The 6,965-nt window shown below is 42.9% G+C and overlaps 1 non-coding gene across 1 annotated transcript; it reads left to right on the plus strand.

Annotated features, from left to right (window-relative positions):
* Window positions 1-2,112: 2,112 nt before the first annotated feature.
* On the plus strand, window positions 2,113-2,250 carry LOC119927528. The gene has a single exon (XR_005450523.1). It is a non-coding gene; the product is annotated as a small nucleolar RNA SNORA7 (small nucleolar RNA).
* The last annotated feature ends 4,715 nt before the right edge of the window (window positions 2,251-6,965 follow it).

Raw genomic sequence — 6,965 nt, forward strand, 5'->3', positions numbered from 1 at the left:
AGTGTTTTAACTCGCCACACCCCATCTCACTTCACCCTTCTTTAACATTCTGCTCCACGGCTCCTTCATACCATCTCCCTCCTGTGTCAGTCCCTGAAATCCCCAATCTATACCTGTCTTCCCTGTTCCCTCCCAAACCCTAATTCTCCCCCCATGCCCTCTCTCCAAAGGCACTCCCACTCCAGGCCCTTCCTCACTACAGCGTCCATCATTCATTCATTCATCTCATTTATTGAGCGCTTACTGTGTGCAAAGCACTGTACTAAGCATTGTCTGTGCCACCCAGGGCCTGCAAAAGGGGTGAGCAGGGGGTAAACAGCCCCCCACGAGTGTGGGCAGAATCAATCAATGCTATTTACTGAGCACTTACTGTGGGCACTGTGCTAAGTACTAAGTGTTTGGGGAAAATACTGAACAACAGAATTGGTAGTAGCTCTCTACAAGGAGTTTATAGCCAACAGGGAGTGACAGGTATTAAAATAGATTATGGATAGGGGAAAGAATAGAGGAATATTTAAATAAGTAATGCGGGGCTGGGGTGAGTATCAAAGTGCTTAAGGAGTACATAGCTAAGTGAACATAGTGGGGACAGCAGATCGGGAAGATGACGGGCTTAATTGGAGAAGGCCTCTTGGAGGAGATGCTAATTTAGGAGTATTTTTTCCTCCTTCATATCTGACAGTCCACCATTCTCCTTTCTTCAAAAAATCCTCCTAAATTATCTTTGAAGATAGGGATCATGTCCCTATCCTCAGACTCAAGAAAGAATGTGGGCAAGGGTTTGTTGGCAGGATAGATGATATCAAGATACAGAAGATAGGTTGGTGAAAGAGGAGCAGAATGTGCCGGTTAGGTTATAATAGGAGATTAGTGAGGTTAAGTAGGCGGGCTAATTGAGTGCTTTAAAGCTGATGGCCAGGAGTTCCTGTATCACGCGGAGGTCGATCAGCTACCACTGGACGTTTTTGAAGAGTGAGGCGAAATGGACTGAAATGATCACTTTGGAAAAATCACTTGGCCCACAGAGTGAAGTCTGGACTGAGAGGGGCAAGCCAGGCTACACATCATTTCCCTATAGCCAAATAGGGAAACGATGAGAGCTTATATCAGCTTGGTAGCAGTTCAGATGAAATAGAAAAGGTGAATTAGGTAATTGCTCTCCCCCACTTCAAAACTTCAAAAAGGAGTCGTCCACGTGGAGAAGGTACTTATGGAATAGGGAATGGGTCTGATCAGTTTGCTCCTATCCTACCCCTCCTACCTCGCCTCGCTACTCTCCTACTACAACCCAGCCCACACATTTCACTCCTCTAAAGCCAACCTTCTCACTGTACCTCGATCTCATCTATCTCACCACTGACCTATTGTCCATGTCCAGCTTCTGTCCTGGAACTCCCTCCCTTTTCATATCCAACAGACAATCCCTCACCCCACCTTCAAAGTCTTTTTGAAGGCACATCTCCTCCAAGAGGCCTTCCCTGACCAAGCCTTCCTTTCCTCTTCTCCCACTCCCTTCTACATCACCCGACTTGCTCCCTTTATTCACCCTCCCCAACCTAGGCCCTCAGCACTTACTTTCATAGCCATAATAGAGGACGGACCTGGACTCAGAAGAACCTGGGATCTAATTCTGCCTCTGTTTCTTGTCTGCTGTGGAACTTTGGGCAAGTTGCTTCACTTCTCTGGGCCTCAGTTACCTCATCTACAAAATGGGGATTAAGAGTGAGAGCCCCATGTGGGATAGGGACTGTGTCCATTCTGATTAACTTGTATTTGCCCCCGCACTTATAACAGTGCTTGACATATAGTAAGCACTTAAATACCATAATTATTATTATTATTTATATAAACATCTGCCTCCCGGTCCAGACTGTAAGCTTGTCTGTGGGCAGGGAATGTTATATTGTTATGTTGTACTCTCCCAAGCATTTAATACAATGCTCTGCACAGAATGAGTGCTCAATAAATGTGATTAATTGTCCTAGTACTTAGCACAGTGCCTGATACACAGTAAGCACTTAAATATCACGGTTATTCAATATGTTAATCATAGAAATAGTTGTGGTATTTAGCCCTAATAAAACCATATATCCTCCAAGTGGTCTTTTCTGACACCTCTCAGGGTCGTGTCTGGAGAGTTTCCAGGACTCAATTGGTCTCGACTACGGGAGGGACAGTCAAGGAGAGGCATATTCATTCCATTCCTAGCTTGACCAGTATCTAGCGAGTGGAAGGCAATCTGCTACAAGTCAAAACTCACAACTCTACTGTACTGTACTCTCCCAAGTGCTTAGTACGGTGCTCTGTACGCAGTAAGTGCTCAGTAAATGCCATTGACATTGAAATCCCAAACGTGAAACCTAGGAACCATTCCTAGCAAGGCAAGAAAAATGATTCAAGGAAAATAGCCCAAATCCTCCCCTCATGCCCAGAGAAGCCTGAATAATCTTGCTCTCTTCTCTAAAGATCTTGGGAGACATAGGTGAAAATAAGGCCTGTGAGGAAACACTAAAGAAATTAGAAATGTATATCCCAGCCTGAAAAAGGAGAAAGTTCAACAACAACACCCCTCAAGCATTTGAAGAGTTATTTTAAGAAGAATCGATAACATACAAGAACAGGATTTTCACTTAAAAAAAGGATTTTCAAGGCCACAAGGGGAATGTGCACAGCATCATGCAATGTGAAACAACAGAGCATGCCATCTAAGGGAAAGGCATAATCTATTGTCCAAAAAAAAATTTACCAAAAGATTATTTCCTTCTCCACCACCCAGTCTCTACTTCCCAAACTATTTGGGATTCTAGATTCTTCCTTGAAAGCCCTGCTGCATTACAATATGGAAGAAGTTGAGCAGTTTTACAGAGAAAAAATGAAATGAATTATGTGGTCATACCAATAGCGTAAAACTCCAAACTCAGAGAGACTGTAGATGTAAACTTCTCTGTGCCTCAGTTCCCTCATCTGCGAAATGGGGTTTCAATACCTGTGAACCCTCTTTCTCAGACTGTAAGCCCCATGTGGAATCTGATTATCTTGAAACAATGATAACTGTGGTATTGGTTAATAATAATAATAATAATGGCATTTATTAAGTGCTTACTATGTGCAAAGCACTGTTCTAAGCGCTGAATAATGTTAGTATTTGTTAAGCGCTTACAATATGCCAAGCACTGCTCTAAGTGCTGGGATAGATACAAGGTTATCAAGTTGTCCCACTTGGTGCTCCCAATCTTGATCCCCATTTTACAGATGAGGTAACTGAGGCCCAGAGAAGTGAAGTGACTTGCCCAAAGTCACACAGCGGACAAGTGGCGGAGCGGGATTAGAACCCATGTCCTCTCACTCCCAAGCCCGGGATCTTTCTACTTACTGGGTGTCATGCACTTGCCAACACTGGGGTGGATACAAGCAAATCAGGTTGGACAAAACCCCTGTTCCAAGTGGGGCTCACAGATTAAATCCCCATTTTACAGATGGGGTAACTGAGGCACAGAGAAGTCAAGTGACTTGCCCAAGGTGACGCAACAGACATGTGGCGGAGCCAGGATTCAAACTCATGACTTTCTGACTGCCAGGCTTGTGTTCTACCTGCTATGCCATGCTACCCCAGTACTTAGTACAGTGCTTGATTCATAAATGTTTAACAAATAATGCAGTTATTATTATCATTATTAAGGCTAAGTGAATCACTTAACTCATTTAGGACAAAGATTGTACACCTAGAGAATGGGACTAATCATCCTGAACTACCTCCAAGGTAATGAATAATGTTCTAATTCCCTTACTAAATAAATGTTTAACATTAGCATTATTCTAAAGATGGTTATTAATAAAAGATAGTCTAGCCATCGTAATTATGACACATAATATAAATGAGAGATTGAATTGGGAAAATAACTTCAAACTGCTATTTCAGAGAACCAGTGTGGCCTAGTGAACAGAGCACAGGCCTGGGAATCCGAAGGACCTGAATTCTAATCCCCGCTCTGCCACTTGTCTGCTGTGGTACCTTAGGCAAGTCACTTAACTTCTCTGTGTCTCAGTTACCTCATCTGTAAAATGAGGATTAAGCCCAATGTGGGACAGAGACTGTGTCCAACCTTCCCCTCCTCACAGCACTTGTATATATTTGTACAGATTTATTACTCTATTTTACTTGTACATATTGTACATGAGAAGCAGCGTGGCTCAGTGGAAAAGAGCATGGGCTTTGGAGTCAGAGGTCATGGGTTCAAATCCCGTCTCCGCCACTTGTCAGCTGTGTGACTCTGGACAAGTCACTTAACTTCTCTGGGCCTCAGTTACCTCATCTGTAAAATGGGGATTAAGACTGTGAGCCCCCTGTGGGACAATCTGATCATCTTGTAACCTCCCCAGCACTTAGAACAGTGCTTTGCACATAGTAAACACTTAATAAATGCCATCATTATTATTATTATTATTATTTACTGTTATTTATTATTAATATATTTATTATTATTTACTGTTCTATTTATTTTATTAATGCTGTGCATATAGCTATAATTCTATTTATTCTGACGGTTTTGACACCTGCCTACATGTTTTGTCTTCTTGTCTCTCTCCTCCTTCTAGACTGTGAGCCCGTTGTTGGGTAGGAATCGTCTCTATATGTTGCCGACTTGTACTTCCCAAGCACTTAGTACAGTGCTCTGCACACAGTAAGCGCTCAATAAATACAATTCAATGAATGAATGAATATGCCTTCATTTCACCTTTCTCGGCCGGTAAGCTTCTCGATACATTTTTCATCAGAAGTCATTGCAAGTTTTGGATTTAACTCTGAGTATAATCATGTTTCCAGTTTAAGTTTAGAAGAATGAAAATTTCATTGTAATATTTAGCATATTTTAACAGGTGGAAGTGTAGCTAGTGGTCATATAGTTAATATAACTTCTCATCCTTCTCATCCTTCCCTTCAAAGCCCTACTGAGAGCTCACCTCCTCCAGGAGGCCTTCCCAGACTGAGCCCCCTCCTCCCCCTCCCTGTCTCCCCCGCCTTACCTCCTTCCCCTCCCCACAGCACCTGTATATATGTATATATGTTTGTACATATTTATTACTCTATTTATTTTAGTTGTACATATTTATTCCATTTATTTTATTTTGTTAATCTGTTTTGTTTTGTTGTCTGTCTCCCCTTTCTAGACTGTGAGCCCGCTGTTGGGTGGGAACTGTCTCTATATGTTGCCAACTTGTACTTCCCAAGCGCTTAGTACAGTGCTCTGCACACAGTAAGCGCTCAATAAATACGATTGAATGAATGAATGAATCCTTGAACCCAGAAAGGTTGACTGCACAAAGGACCAAAGAGTCTCTCCCAGACTATTTCTGGACTTTATTTGCAGCTGAGTTTTCCCTTGGCTGCAGCCACAGAAATACACCAGTTCTGCCTGAAATCCCACATTGGGATTCTGCCTAGAAATCCCAATAGTTTGGAAAGGAGAGATGAGCTGGTGGGAAAGGAAATAATCTTTTAATACATTTTTCTGGGTCAGTAGGCCTGAACAGCCTACAACTCTCAACGAGAAGTGGAGTGGCGTAGTAGAAATAACAAGGCCCTGGAAGTCAGAGGACTTGGGTTCTAATCCTGGCTCTGAAAATTGCTTGCTGGGTGACCTTGGACAAGTCACTTAACTTCTCTGAGCCTCAGTTTCCTCTTTTACGAAATGGAGATCAAATCCTCCTTTCTCCAATTTAGACTATAAGTCCCATGTGGGACAAGGGGCTGATAAACTTGTAAAATAATAATGATGGTATTTGTTAAGCGCTTACTATGTGCAAAGCACATATTCTTTATGTCTCCCTCCCTCTGCCCATCCTCCAAGCTAGCTCTCTTCCTCCCTTCAAGGCCCTACTGAGAGCTCACCTCCTCCAGGAGGCCTTCCCAGACTGAGCCCCTTCCTTCCTCTCCCCCTCGTCCCCTTCTCCATCCCCCCCATCTTACCTCCTTCCCTTCCCCACAGCACCTGTATATATGTATATATGTCTGTACATATATATTACTCTATTTTACTTGTACATATCTATCCTATTGATTTTATTTTGTTAGTATGTTTGGTTTTGTTCTCTGTCTCCCCCTTTTAGACTGTGAGCCCACTGTTGGGTAGGGACTGTCTCTATATGTTGCCAACTTGTACTTCCCAAGGCTTAGTACAGTGCTCTGAACACAGTAAGCGCTCAATAAATACAATTGATTGATTGATTGACTGATTGATAGTTCTGGCTCCGCCACTCGTCTACGTGACCTTGGGCAAATCACTTCCCCTCTATGTGCCTCAGTTATCATCTGTAAAATGAGGATTGAGACTGTGAGCCCCACGTGGGACAGGGATTGGGTCCAACTCGATTTGCTTGTATCCACTCCAGAGTTTAATACAGTGCCTGGCACATAGTAAGCACTATACAGCACAGGCCTGGGAGTCAGAAGGACTTGGGTTCTAATCCCAGCTCAGCCACTTGTCTGTTGTGTGACCTTAGACAAGTCACTTCACTTCTCTGTGCTTTAGTTACCTCAATTGCGAAATGGGGATTGAGAGTGTGAATTCCACATGGGACAGGGATTGTGTCCAACCTGACTTGCTTGTATCTCCCCCAGCGCTTAGTACAGTACCTGCACACAGTAAACACCACAATTCTTCAATTTTTAGATTGTAGTAGTAAAGACTCTTCAAACACAAGGTCACTTCTATGTGCTTTAGTTACCTCAATTGCAAAATGGGAATTGAGAGTGTGAATTCCACATGGGACAGGGATTGTGTCCAACCTGATTTGCTTGTATCTCCCCCAGTGCTTAGTACAGTACCTGCACACAGTAAACACCACAATTCTTCAATTTTTAGATTGTAGTAGTAAAGTCCCTTCAAACACAAGGGACTTCCAGGAGGCCTTCCCTGATGAATTTCTAATCTTCCCATTTTATATGCCCCAGACTGCACACTTGA

This window comes from Tachyglossus aculeatus, chromosome 4, assembly GCF_015852505.1.
Source record: "Tachyglossus aculeatus isolate mTacAcu1 chromosome 4, mTacAcu1.pri, whole genome shotgun sequence".
Taxonomy (NCBI): Eukaryota; Metazoa; Chordata; class Mammalia; order Monotremata; family Tachyglossidae; genus Tachyglossus; species Tachyglossus aculeatus.